The sequence below is a fragment of the Pinus tabuliformis genome, chromosome 2_2, assembly GCF_031772625.1.
Source record: "Pinus tabuliformis cultivar Carrire ecotype Pingquan chromosome 2_2, CPIR1, whole genome shotgun sequence".
In the NCBI taxonomy this organism is placed as follows: domain Eukaryota; kingdom Viridiplantae; phylum Streptophyta; class Pinopsida; order Pinales; family Pinaceae; genus Pinus; species Pinus tabuliformis.
The window spans coordinates 293,455,671-293,473,362 of record NC_142300.1 but is presented as its reverse complement, the minus strand read 5'-3'; positions in this window follow the sequence as shown (position 1 = coordinate 293,473,362).

Genomic DNA, 17,692 nt, shown 5'->3' with positions numbered 1-17,692 from the left:
ACCAACATATAAACAAAAATAATAATAAGGATTCAACAACCATAGATTACATTTACACATGAAATACCAAGGAGAAGGAACTCTTATTAATGAATGCAAAATCCAATAGGTTTGGGACTTCCACAAACCACCTAACCAGAGATTGACTGAACCAAATATTTCTTTCATCTAATCACCCCCGTGCCATATTCCAAGCATGAATGTGAGACTCAAAATCAGAACTCAACTAGGACTTCCCGAGGCTACACCAACTCACCCTCATCAATAGAACCAGTCTTTACCACAATCCATGTTGGATCAGTAAGCCCTAAACAAAAAGGGCTCCACCATATTTCTTCACCTACACCGTGAGAAATTTTCCGATCTCCTAGCCTCTAGGATTTACCACAATCCACACTGAATCACTAGGCATTAACCAAGACTCTAGTCTTTGGGCTTTATTGTATATCACATCCTAGGATTCCTAGGCCCAATCGAGACTCCATCGTCCAGGATTTACTGTATATCTTACCAATCACCGGCCAAGGATTCCTAGGCCTGATGGAGAGCACCCATCTCTAGGATTTACCCTATATCCTACCATTCACTGGTCAAGGATTCCTAGGCCCACCGAGGTAACAAAAAATCTTGCATTACCGCAACCCATATTCCAGTTCAGGGGTCATTAGGCCATGTGTTCTTTCTTTGAGAGACCACCTCACTCAGTTTTGATTCCATCCAATAATCCATCTCAACCAAAAACATGAGAATCCATCACACCATAGCTATCTGAAAATGGAAAGGAAAGGTTGAATAACACTATCACACCTGTAAAAACCAATCCAATGACAACAAGAGAACCAATAACACACATGCATAACCATGCATGCCAAAAGTATCAAGGAAATCATACATGCAACTCGATACCTACAAATAATATTGTTGTAGTTTCTTGACCCTACTCTTCCTTACATGATCCTTGCATTCCTTTGACTTCTTTTCTTTCTTGATACAATGTTGAGGTGCTCCAAGAAAACTCTAAGTGTCCAAGAGTGGGAGAGAGAGAGAGTAGAGAGAGAGCTCCAAAATTGAACTAACAAAAGGTTAAACTAAAAAAAGGTTATAAATTGGTCCTCATAAACCTTTTTATTAATGAGGCCTATATTTTCTACAATTTTCCATTATTTTCTTCATTTTCCTCCTCACATGCAACCTGTGACCTTTCACCTTCCTTTTCTCCTAATTTCCTTTTTTTCATAAATAAAATGTCAATTAATGCCTCATGCCTTTCCAAATACTTTGTCAATTTCCTTACCCATAATAAACCAAATGAACACCCACACTACACTTTTTTTTCCCAACATTCAACTTGGAATAATTGTCCCATAATTGTGTTTATTATGTTTCCTTTATTAACTTTTATTACATGGAATTCTCACCAGGGCTTTTACAGAACCCTCCCCCTTGGGGGAACACCATCCTCGGTGTTCAATGGCACATACATCCAAAAATAATATTGAAAGCAAAACATACTACCCATGGAGCTTTATAACTTATCTCGATGCAATATTTACAATGATCAACCCACTAACATGAAAACCAACATGAAAAACATAACAACATGACAATCATAATGACATGACACCCATACTGCTTATTATAACTTTATAACATAGCTCATGGCGGTATTTACCTCTATATACATATGCACATATATCAAAACATGACACCAAATAATATGCCAAAAACATTTTCTTAACCAACAAATAAGGAAGGATGCATAGCCTGCATCTGATCCACCATCTCCCATCTAGCTTCATCGGGCCCAAAGTGCTTCCACTGCACTTTAACCTGCTTGATTTCTTGGTTCTAGAGCATGAGCATATTTCTCTGCAATATAAACTAAGGTTCCAGCTAGAATTATCCATCTGGCTTCACCTGCAATATAAACCAGTCAATCACATGATTAGCATCTTTAACATACTTCTTAAGCAATGACACATGGAAAACATCATGGACTTTCATTATTGGAGGCAGTGCAAGTTGATAGACCACTGGTCTAATCCTTTCAAGAATATTGAAAGGTCCACAAAACTGAGGTTCCATCTTGGCACATCATCTAATCCGCAAGGAGGTCATCTTGGGCTTGATATGAAAGTACACTTGTTCCCCAACCTGAAACTCCTTGAACAATCTGTTGTGATTTACATAATTTTTTTGTTTGTCTTGTGTTGTCTTTATATTCTTCTTTATTACCTACATTTATTGTTCCATTTCTTCCAACATGTCTGATCCAATCAACACCGTGTTAAATAGATCACTCCAACTGATGGGAGTATTACAACTCTGCCCATATAGTGCCTCAAATGGATTCATCCTCAAAGATTCATGGTACCCATTGTTATAAGAAAACTCAACCAGTGGAAGATACTCTCCCACTTCCATTGGTGATGCATCACATACATCCTCAACATATCCTCCAATAATTTGTTGACCCTCTTTTTCTGTCCATATGTATGCGAGTGCTAAGTTGTGTTAAAGGCCAACTATGTCCCCAATCCTGCGAACAACTCCTTCCAAAACTTGGAAGTGAACTTAGCTTTCTTGTTTGACACAATCTTCTTCGGAACACCATGCAATCTGAACACATCTTTAATGAAGACATGTGCTACATCACTAGTTGAATAAGTAGACTTCACTGGAATGAAGCACACTACCTTTGTCAACATGTTCACCACAACCATGATGGAATCATGTTGTCTAGATATCCTCAGAAAACCTGTGATGAAATCCATGGAAATGACCTCCCATTTCCACTTTGGGATCGCAGTCAGTTGTAGTAGTCCACCTGGATGCTTACATTCTACCTTTACCTATAGATAGTCCAAGCATCTAGCGACAAACTCTACCACGTCCTTCTTTAGATTCAACCAATAATAAAACTTCTTCACTACTGTCAATCTCTTTTGATATCCTGGGTGACTTGAATAAGGTTTTGCATGAAACTCTCTCAAGATAGTCTTCTTGATCCGGATTTAAATAGGAACGCAACAAATTACAGAGATAACCATATACACAAAGATGCAGCGGAAATAATACTTCATTTCATTAATGGAAAATACTGAAATATGCTTACAACCAGAAATGGAAATAAACCAGCTAGGGCGATGGTAGCTTATCTCTGAGAAGAGATGTGGTGGCTACATGCCTCTGAACTGTGTTACAATGAGGCTCAAAGGCCTATTTATTATTGAGAAACAATGGAAAACCCTTCACATTCCAAAACCTAACCCTAGGAGATGAAACGCCAAACTGTGGGCCCCGTTTGGGTAAATTGGTACATCCACTTCCCGGGGTCGTAACTTTGGCATACGATCTCCGTTTGACGCGTACAATAGCACGTTAGAAAGATCTATCCGAGCACTACCACTTTGGGAAGGGCAACATCGGTCCATGGACCCATGTTGCCCCCAGATTTCCCAAAAAACATCGTTTAGGGCCTCAAAACAGCTCCAGAAGTTCAGGACCCGAAAAACTGCTAAAAATAGTAAGTTGTGCTACAATTAAGGAAACTGAAAATGCTGAGAGAAACAATGGTGGGGGTCTAGGTGGACTTGGCAGGTGGCCACCAATATCCACCTGGATCATTCCTCCCCCCTTAGGAAGCAATGGTCCCCATTGCGTTGAGTTCCTCCATGAGATGAGGAAACTTTTGCTGAACTTGTTCCCTGGTGAGCCACTTGCCCTGCTGAAGGAGTTGGCCTGCTTTGACAACTCGATACAGTTGGATATTCTATTGGCGAGTGTTCTTGATCTGTGTGTCCATGATTTGATCAGTTGCAGCTTGTTCCATGCAATCTGGATTTAATTCTGTGGGTTTGAGCTGTTCTGCAATGTCGGAGGTGTCTAGCAATGGTGGAAAGTATGGCCGAAGGCGGTCCACATTGAATACTGGGTGCAGGCCAAGGAATGGGGGAATGTTGAGCTCAAATGCATTGTCTCCCATAGCCTTAGTAATGGTGTAAGGACCATATCGGAGTGGTCTCAATTTCCGATAGGCTCCAGTAAGGCATTCTTTTTGCAAATGCAACCAGACTTTGTCGCCCACCTGAAACTTGCATGGCACCCGATGTTGATCATGTCGCTGCTTGTACTTGGAATTTGATTTCTCAAGAATGTCATGGACCTGCTGGCGAATATGTTGGATGCGCTCAATGAATCTGGTGGCCTTATCTGTTTTGGATTGGACATGAGATGAATTTATGTGAGTAGCTGCAAGTGGCATGGCCACATCAATGGGGCATAGTGGCTGGAATCCCAAACCCACCTGAAAAGGGCTATGGCCAGTGGAGCTGTGAAGAGCTCGGTTGTAGCTGTGCTGAACATAGGGGAGGCTCTCGTCCCATGTGCGTGGATGCTTTGAGTTATACATGCGCAGAATGTGCACAATCATCCTATTGACAACCTCTGTCTGGCCATCAGTTTGAGGATGGAAGGCTATGGTCTTTGTGAGTTTGGTGTCCAGCATTGACCAGAGACTGGACCAAAATGTGCTGAGAAACCGACTATCTCGATCTGAGATGATAGACTGTGGGATCCCAAAGTGCATCCAAACTCGTTCAAAGAAGAGTTTAGCAGTGGCTTCTGCTATGATATTCTTCTTGCAGGCCGCTATAATGGCCATCTTCGAGAACCTGTCGACGACCACAAAAACACAGTCATTTCCATGCTTAGTGGAAGGAAGGCCTGACATGTAATCCATGGAGATGGATTCCCAAGGTCGACTAGGGGTAGGCAATGGGGTATAGAGACCATGCTTCTTAATGGTCAGTTTGGCAATGGCACAGGCAGTACATGATCTGATGTACTTCCCAACATCCTGTCGAAGATTCGGCCAATAGAAATAATTTTGCAGTACTGCCACTGTTTTCTCGACCCTGAAATGCCCAGCAGCCCGACTGTAGTGTGCTTCCCAAATCATCTTGGCACGCTCGCTTGAAGGAACACAAAGGTGACCCAGGTGGCATAACAGGGCATATTGGAGGTGAAAATCTGGAACATGCCGACCCTCCAAGAGTGTCTGGTATGTGTGGCCGAATTCTGGGTCGCTTTTGTAGAGAAGTGGCCAATCAGAAGTCTCGTGCCCACAAGAGTTGAGCACGGTGGTTAACGCCATGATTGGTGGTCGACTGAGGCAATCTGCAACATTATTGGTGCTGCCCTTCTTATACTTGATATTCAAGTGGAACTGTTGCAGGTATGTAGACCACTTCTGATGGCGATCATTCTGCAATTTCCCTTGGGTCTGTATGAACTGCAGGGGTCGGTGGTCTGTGTGGATGACCATTTCCTTCCCCAAAATGTAATGCTTCCATTGTCGGCAGGCCTATACAATGGAATAAATCTCTTTATCATAAGTGGGGTACTTCCAGACTGTGTCTGAAAGTGTTTCACTGTGATATGCCACTGGATGTCCATGTTGAGTAAGGACTGCCCCAATAGCATAGTCAGAGGCATCTGTCTCGACCTCAAATGGTTGTTGTAAATCTGGTAACGCGAGCACTGGTGCCGTGCAGAGGCGATCCTTCAACTCCATGAATGCCTTCTGTTGAGATTCAGACCAAAAGAATTTTTCTTTCGCCCCTCCCTTGGTGACTTGACTCAAGGGCCAAGTAATATGAGAAAACCCCAACACGAACCTGCGGTAGAAGTTGGCAAGACCTAGAAAGCTGCAGAGCTCTGTTAGAGTGGTTGGAGATGGCCAATCCCGAATGACTTGGATCTTGGCTGGATCGACATGCACCCCCTGTACATCAATGATGTATCCCAGATATTGAACCTGGGTCATGCCAAAAGTGCATTTCTCCAAATTGGCACATAGCTTGTGTTGCCGCAGTGTTTGGAGAACCTGTCAGATGTGGTGGAGGTGCTCTTCCCAACTCTAGCTGAAGATCAGAATGTCATCCAAGTATACTACTACAAAGGAGTTGGTGAATGGCCGCAAGATGTCATCCATTAGCCTCATGAAGGTTGCAAGAGCATTCATCAATCCGAAAGGCATAACCAACCATTCGAGAAGGCCCTCCTTGGATTTGAAGGCAGTATTCCACACATCAGAGGGTTCGATTGGTACCTGGTGATATCCTGACTTCAGATCGATCTTGCTGAAATGTTTCGCCCCCTTTAGTTGGTCCAGGAGGTCATCAATCCGTGGGATCGGGTACCTATTACGGACAGTGATCTTGTTTAGTGCCCGATAGTCAATACAGAGTCTCCACGTCCCATCCTTCTTCTGTACCAACACGATCGGGCTCCCACAAGGCGATGAACTTGGACGGATGTGACCTTTCTGCAGGAGCTCCTGAATCTGCCTCTTGATTTCATTGTTCTCCAGAACGGAGCGCCGATAAATTGGTCCATTGGGTAGCGACGCACCCGGGGTCAGATCGATGGAGTGCTTGACCTGACAGTGCAGAGGAACCCCTGCAGGGGAGGTGAAGATGTCCTCGTACTCCTCCACAACCTTGTCCATCTGTAGTTGTCGTGCAGAGGGACCCCGTCTGGATGTCGCGGCCACCGTCTTCTTCTTTCCTTGAGGGCGTATCATCAGGAAAACAAATTTCCTGGTTTTGGAAATGATCTTACTGCATTGTTTTGCAGTAATCAAAGAGATGGCGGTAGGTGGTGCTACCTCTGGTATCCTGTACAACTTATTTCCCAATGTAATAATAACAGCACGGGGCCTTGATTCATACACAGCATGTCGCTTCTACAAGTATGGTTGTCCTAATAATACATCACAAACTTCAAGGGGAGCAATGTCACACAATACCTCATCCATGAAGGGCTTGATGTTGTATGGAAGGCGACACTGCTGGCTCACGCGAAGATCTCGTCCTTGGTGAATCCACCCAATGGTGTATGGTTGTGGATGTGCTATGGTCGGTAAGCCCAACCGCTTCACGACCTCTGCCGAAATGAGGTTCTTTTGACTCCCGCTATTAACAATGAACTGTATCGGGGAGCCCTTTACCCACATCTGGGAGTGCAAGAGACGCTCCTCCTCCTCTGGATCTTCGGGTTCATTTTTCTGGATCTTGGTGGTAGCAACAGTGGCGTTTGGATCCGCATCAATGATTTGCTTCCCTTTTTCATTCCCCTTATCGGGTTCTGACTCAGAGTCGGAACATGCATCTGATTCTGAAACCTTTAGCTCAACCACCATTGACTGCTTGGCCCGACACTCATTTGTGTTGTGAGTGGAGCTCTTATGGAACTCACACCATTTTCCAGTGTCCTTTTTCGGCTTCGCGGCGCTGTTCTTTGCTTGCAGCTTCGGCGGGTTGTCGTGGGCTGTCCCGCCTTGGCTTTGTCCTTTGTTCTGTGGTTTAGGGGCACCTTTCCCCTGCTTTGTATTCGCAGATCCAAAGTCTCGCTTCTTTTGTTTAAACTTTTGCTCGACCTTGACGGCATATCAGTATGCTGCGCCGAGCGAGGAGATGTTCAGGAATTGTATTTCTTCCTGGATGTACTTGTGCAGGCAGCCACGGTATTTGAGTATCAAATGTTGCTCCGAATCCTTGATACCCAACTTTGTGCGAAGGGTATGGAAAAGATTGGTGAACTCCGGTACGTCATGGTCCCTTCCCTGCCGCAGCATGGTCCCCTTTATGTATTCATCCTCATAGCTTCCGACAGGGTAGTACTACTCCTTGATGGCATCCCAGAATGAATTCCAAGTGGGTGCGGCTGAAAATAGTGAGCCAGTACTTTCATCCTTCTGCTCCCAGTAGGTTTCCCACCAGTCCTTGACGTGGGGGGCTGCTTTGAGAAGAGCGAAAACAATCTTTTCCTGACTCGAAAATCCATGAATAGAAAAATAACCCTCTAGCAGATTTAACCATTTATCTACGACATCTACGTCTATCTAACCCTCAAATATGAGGATTTCAAAATTAACTTGTACCTTAAAGGGCGTGGCGTTTCCAGAGTAGCTGCTGGAAGCCGATGCGTTGCTTCTGGTTAGCCACTGAAGGATCTGGGCAAAGCTGTCCATCATCGCGTTCCGTTGTCGCTCGAGGGCTTCTTCGAGCAAGATTTTGATGGGATCTCCTGCCCCCTCGTCTTTCTTCTCATCCGCCATGGGAGGCCTTCGGGATTTGCGAGGCTGGTCTTGCAAAGGTTCAACCAGTTCAAGCCCTAACTCCTTATATCCCGACCTTGTTGGGGACATACAAAGAAAAACAGAGAAAAAGCAGACCGCTCTGATACCACTGATCCGGATTTAAACAGGAACGCAACAAATTACAGAGATAATCATATACACAAAGATGCTGCGGAAATAATACTTCATTTCATTAATGGAAAATACTGAAAACCAGAAATGGAAATAAACCAGCTAGGGCGATGGTAGCTTATCTCTGAGAAGAGATGTGGTGGCTACATGCCTCTGAACTGTGTTACAATGAGGCTCGAAGGCCTATTTATTGTTGAGAAACAATGGAAAACCCTTCACATTCCAAAACCTAACCCTAGGAGATGAAACGCCAAACTGTGGGCCCCGTTTGGGTAAATTGGTACATCCACTTCCCAGGGTCGTAACTTTGGCATACGATCTCCGTTTGACGCGTACAATAGCTCGTTAGAAAGATCTATCCGAGCACCACTTTGGGAAGGGCAACATTCATCCATGGACCCATGTTGCCCCCAGATTTCCCAAAAAACGTCGTTTAGGGCCTCAAAACGGCTCTAGAAGTTCAGGACCTGAAAAACTGCTAAAAATAGTAAGTTGTGCTACAATTAAGGAAACTGAAAATGCTGAGAGAAACAATGGTGGGGGTCCAGGTGGACTTGGCAAGTGGCCACTAATATCCACCTGGATCACTTCTTGAGCTCACTATTGTTTGTCACATATATCCTCTCCCTAAATTTGATCAAGTCATCTATTGTAAGATGATAGTCCACATTCTGACCACATGTACTCTGATGTAACCTATGCATAAGCTCCATGTACCTATCATCCCACTAACCTGCTTGTAAGATCTGACCCTATAAGTCTGTCCCATAAGAAATCATAGCTACATCTGCCTGCTAAGAACATCTGCAACCCTATTCTCATTACCCTTGATGTCTTGATCTCAAAATCAAACTCATTGATTGTGGCCAACCATCTAGGTTTCCTAACATTCAAATTTGACTGATCAAACAAGTATCTCAACCCACCATGATCACTCATAAATACAAACCTCCTACCAAGAAGATTGTGCCTCCACATCTTTAATGCATGGATGATGATGCCAGCTTAAGATCATGTGTCAGATAATTATGCTCGTACTCATTTAGTTTCCTTGATTCATAACATCCCACCTTTCCTTCCTGCATAAGGACTCCATTAAGCCCTCTCTTGCAAGCATCTATACATACCATTAATTCTTTGTTTGGATCTGCAGTATTTAGAACTAGAGCATTCATCAACAACTGCTTCAACTGCTAAAAACTTGTTGCACATTAATATGTTGTAACAACCTTAGTTAAAAAATAATGTAAGAAAATATAATATGACAACCATGGGACACGTATTCCAAGATGAATAATGGGAAAAAAATCCTAGTGGGTGTACATTTGCCTTATTATGGCAAAGGCATTGAAAAGGAAAAATGGCATTTTTGGCACATTTACGTATGAAAACAAAGGACATTAGAGAAAAGGAAGGTGAAAGGTCACAGGTTTCATGTGAGGAGAAAATTGAAGGAAAATAATGGGAAATGAAGAAAATATAGGTCTCATTAATAAAAAGGCTTATGAGGATCAGTCGACAGACTTTTGATGGGATTTTGGTGGAGATCTCTTTTATTCTCCCTCTCTCTCATACTCTTCGACACTTAGAGTTTTATTGGAGCACTTGGCATTGGTTCAAGAAAGGCAAAAGGCAAGAAGAAGTAAGGAGAAAGCAAGGACAAGCAGGATCAAGCAACTACAGAAGGATTCCTTGTAAGTATCGAGTTGCATGTGTGATTTCCTCACTAGATTTGGCATGCATGGTATTGCATGTGGTTATTTATTGTCATGGCATGGGTTTTTCCAGGTGTGACAGTGTTTTCAGCCTAGCCTTGCCATTTTCTGATAGCCATGGTGTGATGGGTTCTCATGTTTTGGTTGAGATAGATTCCCAGATGGATTCGAAGCTTAGTGAGGTGGGTCTCCAAAAGAAGGAAAACATGGCCTCGTGATCTTGAACTGGACTGTGGATCGTGGTAAAGCCACTGACCTAGAGACCCCTGAACTAGACTGTGGGTTGCGTAAAGTCGAGTATTGTTTTCCTAGGAATCCTCGACCGATTAATGGCGGGATATACAATAAATCTTAAAGGTGGGTGCTCTCCATTTGGCCTAGTAATCCCGGGATGGGATATGTGGTAAAGCCTAGAGAGTGGGTCTCAGTTTAGGACCTATTGATCCGATGTGGATTTCAGTAAAGCTTTAGAGACTAGGAGACAGTAAAATTCCTCACGGTGTAAGTGGATAAATTCAGTGGAATCCATGCTTGTTTTGACTTACTGATCTGGTGGAGATCATGGTATTATTATTACATGTATATTGTTTTTGCCTAGTGATCCAGTGTAGATTGTTGTAAATCCTGGTTTCTATTGATAAGGGTGAGGTGGCTTAGCCTTAGGATATCCTGGTTGGTTCTTTTGGTTTGAGTCCCACTTTCATGCTTGGATTATTGCACAGGGTTGATTGGCTGAAGAGATATTTGGCTCAACCAATATATGGTCGAGTGTAACGTGGTATTCCCATACCAGGTTGGCTTTTTCATTCATTAATAAGAGGTTTTTTCCTTGGTATCTTATGTGTGAATGTACTAGCTTAAATGTGGATTCTATGGTTGATGTATCCTTGATATTTCTGTTGTTATTATGTTGGTTATAAGCATGTATTATGACAGTGATGATGTATGGCTCTTCTCATGTTTTGATTTGTAAATGAATGAAAAATGTATCGATGACCTAATAGATGGTAATGCAGCTAATGTTATAAGGGAACAATGATTCTTAGATATTAGAGATTCTTAGATAAGTATGAGACCCCTATGCTTAGCTCCGTTGTTTAAACCTATAGATACATATCCATGACATGTTTGACGAAATGTCTTTCATGGCTAGTAGGGGTCCTGTCAATTCCTTGCTCAAGTAATTGTATTTGTATCATTATTCGGTTGTTATCTTTCAGTTCTAAAAATGTCATTGAGTTCTAGGTAATGACCTGGGCTTTGGGCTTGAAAAAGTGGCTCAAATCCCAAAGATGTAGGCACAACACTAGGCAGAAAAGTCCTTGGACACATGCATACCCATGTTGTGGGAGCGTCTGGATACTCCTGGATGCATGCATGCCCATATCAAGGGAGCGTCTAAGGGTTTAATGGTAAAAAACTTCAGTTGGTCTCAGGGGTTGGGTACCTGAGTGGATGAGTTGTCTCATGGGAGTCTTGTTGCTGATGTGGAGGGTTTGTGTGGTATTGTTTCGTTTATTCCACTTCCTTAGGGTCACCTAGGAGGTTGAATCTCATTATATTGGCCTCTCATCACATATTTACCCCAGTTGGTTGGTTACTTGGGTCAATCTGGGATGAGGGTGTTACAGAGTGGTATCATAGCAGGTTGCACTCTCTTTGGGTCATATCTGATACCACATAGTGGTATAAGAGCATGCTTCGTTCTCTCTGGGTGGTGTCTAGTTTCCATTATTTTGGGTGATATATGATTCCACATAGTGGTATCAGATCATGGTTCACCCCTTGGTCTGGATGGGCGGTGTGTTTGTCATGCATTCATGTAAGTTGCATATGTGTTCCTTATGCTTATAGTCCATGTGATTTTTTCATTTGCATGGTGTTGATCATGGTTTTAGCGATGTCACCATGTGAAGGTTGATGATGTTGTTGATGGGATGTCTTTTTCATGAATGCATGGTGGATGTATATGCATTTGTTATGCATGTCATTGTCTATATGTTATTATGCATGCATTGTCGTGGATATGGTTATGCATGTATGGTAGGTCAGACATGCATTATGAGGTCATTGTATGAAATCAGGTCATCATGATTCTATTTCTATGTTATGATGCTAATGTGTTGGCTAAGATAGAGAAGGAGATGCAGATCATTAAAGTGAAGTTGCAACAATGGACTTCAGGGTAAGAGCAGGTCGTCATACATGTTTTTATGGTGGGTATGCAGGTATGTGGTTAATGGTTGTTATAAGAATTAGGGTTACTAATATACTTGTCATTTTATTATTTTTATGGTTACATGTATGATAAATGATATTTGATTAGTGTAGTCATATGCACATGTGTCATATAGTCATGAACGATAGTAACCTATTGTTGTATGCATTATGGTCATATGCATGATGGTCATGTTCATTGCATTGAAGATATTGATGTTACACGTATCATGCTAACCTGGATTGGTCTATGCAGATGATTATGGTTATAGTATCCAGGTATGAGTCAACTTATTTGTGATGGTGTGTTGTATTATTCTAGACTGACTATGCATATGTGATTGCTATGCATGAATGGAAATTGTTTATGAGCTTATGATGTGAACATGTTAGCTAGTTACTGTTATGGATATCATGACATTATTTATGTTTGAGTTGATATGTTGTGAAGTTATATCGTGCTAATCTAGATTGATTATACACACAAGATAGCCTTCCTTGAGATAAATTAAGGTATGAGTTTTCTTATGTCGTATATTTGGTGTTCAAATCTTTGGCTATGTTGTTTATTTGGTGTTTGAGTGTTTGGTGTCCATTAAGTCATCTATATGTTTTCTGAATGTTTGATTACTTGAATAATATGAGTATGTGTCTATAAGATTTCTTGTTGAAATTATATTGTTTTAAGATGGTTGTACTAATACATAGTGTTGAGATAACTTATATGTACTTGAGTGTAAGTAGGTGATAGTTGTAGCATTATGTATTATGACTGATGAATGTGAGTTTATTGTTGAGTATGACATGGTTGTTAGACTTAGTAAATGTTGATTTCAAATTAATATACTTGATTTCTTTATCTTTGTAACGTGATAGTAACATGTGTGAGCTGTTAGAGGGAAACATGCTTGGTATTAGCTTGACAAGGTAATAGTTGATGTGTTTATATAACTAACAGTTGGGTGATGTGACAGTGCGTGGTAAGACTCAATGGCACTAAGGAAAAGATAAAAGAAAGGAATTGGGTGAAAATTTCCTTTGGCTATGTTCAAAAACCGAAATTCCAAATGAATGAGTGCTTTGCATACAGGAAGCCTTCTTAACCTTGAATTTCTCTGACATTATGAGGATATGTGTTATATTCATAAATATGTATTTGAAAAGTATAACAATTGGGTCTAGTTATGGCTAGATTCGTCAAAGTATTGGTGTTACACCAGACAGATCCCTCTTGCGAACAAGAGTGATCTCGCTAGATCCTTGATGAAAACTAGAAACAAGCAGGAAAATTGAACTAACTATTTCCCTAAGTTGGACTTGTTCGAATTATAATAATTAAAGCTAATGGATGAGCCTCTTACCTATTTCTCGAAGTGCTAGATGAAGATCCCTTGTTGTGACTTAATGCAACTCCCCAATGCTTGATAATATCTACAACCATAAACCATAAAAGGATCAAAGGCATATGTGACATAATAATCCAAACAAAACTTAACCTAATGATCAAGGAGATTAGGAATTAAATTTCCTTAATAAACACCTTAAAAAATTATAAACCATTCAACATTCCAATAAGACAAATCAATGGGGAAAAGTGTTCATTTGTATTGATTAAAGATAAATAGGAGCCTTACAACCTTCGCCTTGATGCCGTGAGGTTCCTCCCAAATGCCTTCAATCTGCTCCCTAGATAACAAGCTTTCCAATCTCAAACTAGCAGCGTAAGTTTATCTTCTTTAAGTTCTGACCTCCTCAAACCCTCTACCCTCTAGTCATTTTATGGGCCAAGAGGAAAGAGTTTCAGCTCCAAAAGAGGAGTGTGAGATCCCCTAATTGAGGGATTAGGTTTCCTTGAGGTAAGGGATTAAGATGCATCATCTGAAGTTCCTGGTTCAAATAGTCATCACCTGGAAGCTTTCAGTTGGGAAATATTCGACCAACTATGTTTCTAGAATGTACTTTTTATTTTTACTTTCATGAATTCACTTGCGTGGGTTTATAGTGGCAGATAGAGCGCAACTCTCCGTTGTTCTTAGAGTTAATTCCAGCAAATGTGTGGGAAAATCTAGGAAAATCAGTGGAGGTGAAACTTGACAAGGCATGATAGTTATTATTCCCAAATTTCTCATCTCCTTCAAGATATTTTTGGCTATTTGACTTATAAGGGAGTTCAATCAAACATGTTCATGGATGGTAAAATGACCCATAAATTGATCAAGTGTCATGGTGAAAAATTGACATGTAACAGATTGCCCCTTAAAGTGCGAAGTCTGTAAAATAAGTTTAAAATATTGAAACGCTCTATCATTCCAAGGATCAGATCAAAGACAATGGTTGGAAACCTGTAGGGAACATTCAAGTATTATAATGCAAATGTATATCAATAATCATCACTGAGGTATGCATTCCCATACTTTGAGTAAAACGAACTCAATGAACAAGCATGTAAAAACCAAAATCATATAGATAGTAGACACAGTATAGATGCAACCATCTGTCATAAATGGGTCTACATAATCATGAATATAAAATCTCCTCACAACATGGATTGATGAAACTAGATCCAGGGTCTTGATCTCCATCTCTCAATCCACAGTACAAACCTAACCTGAGAGGACAAGTGGCGATGGATTCTAGCGTTGGACATTGGATGCAGATTTGACTTTGTAGTGGATTCTAGACTTCCTCGGAAGGAGGTGAATCCTGGTAGTACTTTGAGGGTGGAGTTGTGAGCCTTTAGATTCCCTTATTGTGGATGCAGGCATATATCATTTTATTTTCTGGTTGAGAAAATGTGAATATGTGTATATGTGTGTATTATTGGAAAAACTATATCAAACTGGTTTATAAATCTTCACAGACAGTATGGTTATTTGCTGGTTGAAGCAAATGTGTACGTGCATATGTGGTTAGTGTAAATATTGTAATGATTTATTTTATAAATCTATAGTAAATGATATGTTTGTCATGTTTCAGTAGTGGTCATTGTAAATACCACAACGAGTTGTGTTATAAAGCTCTATTGGCAATATGTTTTGTTTTCAGTAGTCTTGTTGGTTATAGGTGTCATTGAACATCGAGGACGGTGTTCCCCTAAGGGGGAGGGCTATGTAACAACCTTGGTTAAAAATCCATGTAAAAATATATAAGGCCACGGTGATGGGACATGTATTCCAAGCTGAATGGTGGGGGAAACATCCTAGTGGATGTTGATTCATTTTATTATGACTAAGGAAATTGGAAAAGGCAATGGCTAAGGCTTTGGAAAGGCAAAAGACATTTTTGGCACATTTATTTATGAAAGGAGAAAAGGGAGGTGAAAGGTCACAGGTTGCACGTGAGGAAAATGAAGGAAAATAATGGAAAATGAAGAAAATAGAGGCCTCATTAATAAAAATGCTTTTGAGGATTAGTTGGCAAGATCTTGGCTCAAGCTTTTGACAAGTTTTGGTGGAGCTCTCTTCTATTCTCTCTCTCTCATATTCTTGGAGACTTAGAGTTTTCTTGGAGCACTCATGGAGGGTGTGGTATACTTGGATTTTTGGAGAAATAAGGCAAAGGAAGAGCAGGAAAGTGCAAGAGGGCATTGGGATTAGCTGCTACAATAGTTTTTCTTGCAGGTACCGAGTTGCATGCATGTTTTCCTCACTATTTTTAGCATGCATGACACATGTATGTGGTCTCTTGGTTATGATTTGTCACTGACATGAAGGATTGTCTAGATTGACAATGCATTTGCCTAGCCTTTCCATTTCCTGGATAACAGGAGATTGTGTTTTTATTTCCTTGTTTTGTTTTGGTTGGTTCTCATGTTTCCTTAGCTTGGGTTGAGTTATTAGTTCTTGGAAGCCTTGGTTGGACAAACACTTTGGAAGGCCTATAACGGCTTGGGTTGAGTTACTAGTCTTGGAAGCCTTGGTTAGACAAATGATCTGGAAACCCTATAACAGCTTGGGTTGAGTTACTAGTCTTGGAAGCCTTGGTTGGACAAACACCCTAGAAGACCTTGGTGGGTTGAGTTACTAGTCTTGGAAGCCCAGAAAATGTTGTGGGTTGAGTTACTAGTCCTAGAAGTCTTTGTTGGACAAATGCTCCGAAGCCCAATGGTAGCCATGGGTTGAGTTACTTGTCTTGGGAGCCAAGTTGGAACAAACACTATGGATCCCTGGAAGGTTGGGATAGAGACCGATCAGATGATGGTTTTGGTGATGTACGACCGTGAGGTGGAATAACTGTTTGATGGGTTGAGGTGGATGGCCTCTAGAAGCCCTGGATGGTTTTTGATTGATGTGTTCTATGAGATCCCACATTTGTGCTTGGAATATAGCATGGGGGTGAATGGATGAAGAGAGATTTGGCTCAGCCATTCTAAGGTCGGGTGGAAAATGGAAGTCCCATCCCGAGTTTGGATTTTGTATCATTAATGAAAGTTTATTTCTCATGGTATTTATATCAGTATTATGATGGATTATATGTGGTGTATATGGTTGTGATTTCATTGATATTTATGTCCCTATTATGTTGGTTATGTATATGTTTTATGACAACAACTATGTATGGATCTCATCATGTTTTTACTTGTAAATGAATGAACAATGTATCTATGACCTAATGGATGGAATGGTAGTTAAAGTGATAAGGAAACAATGCTTCATGGAAAATCTCAGATAAGTATGAGACCCCTATGCTCAAATCTGTTATTTACACCTATAGGTTGCATATTTACTAAGTGTTTGACAAAATGTCTGTCATGGTTAGGCTTGGTTAGGTCAAGACCTTGATTAATTTTTTTGTTAGAGGCTTTGCCTTGGTGTCAATTATTATCTTGGAAAGTCACATCAAGTTCTAGGCATTGGTTTGGAAACTAACCTTGAAAAAGTGGCTTAAATATCACATTCCCTGGCACATAACTAGCTGAAAGAGACTGTAGTCTCTCCCTTGCAAGCATTTTAGTAGAAACTATAGGGTTCCAGTAGCATGCATGCCTTTTCATGGGAGCGACTTTGGGTTTAGTTCATTGAAATGTTAGGTTAACTCAGGGGTTGGGCACCTGGAGTGGTGGATTAGCTCCTGGGGGTCCTGAAGCACCTGAGGGAGATCCATAAGGTATTGTTTTGTCGACTCCATTTCCTTAAGGTTACCTAGGAGGTTGAGTCTTATCATAGTGGCCTGTCATTGCATGTGTTACCCCGACTAACCGATTGCTTTGGTAGATGTGGGAGGAAGGTGTTACACGATGCTTGGTAGATCGTGAGTTAAGATGGATCCAAGCTGGTTTAATTAGTAGTAATTATAATTATTAATTTATGTTATTTTATTTTTTTAAATTTTAATTATTGCATTGAGAGGATCTCTCTAGTCCAGTATAGTAGCAATGTTGTAATGTAATGTTTAACATTTTTACTAAGTCAAATTATATAAAAATAAAAATAAATTTAATCAATTTAATATAACGTAAACATTTTAACTCCATCAAAATAAAATA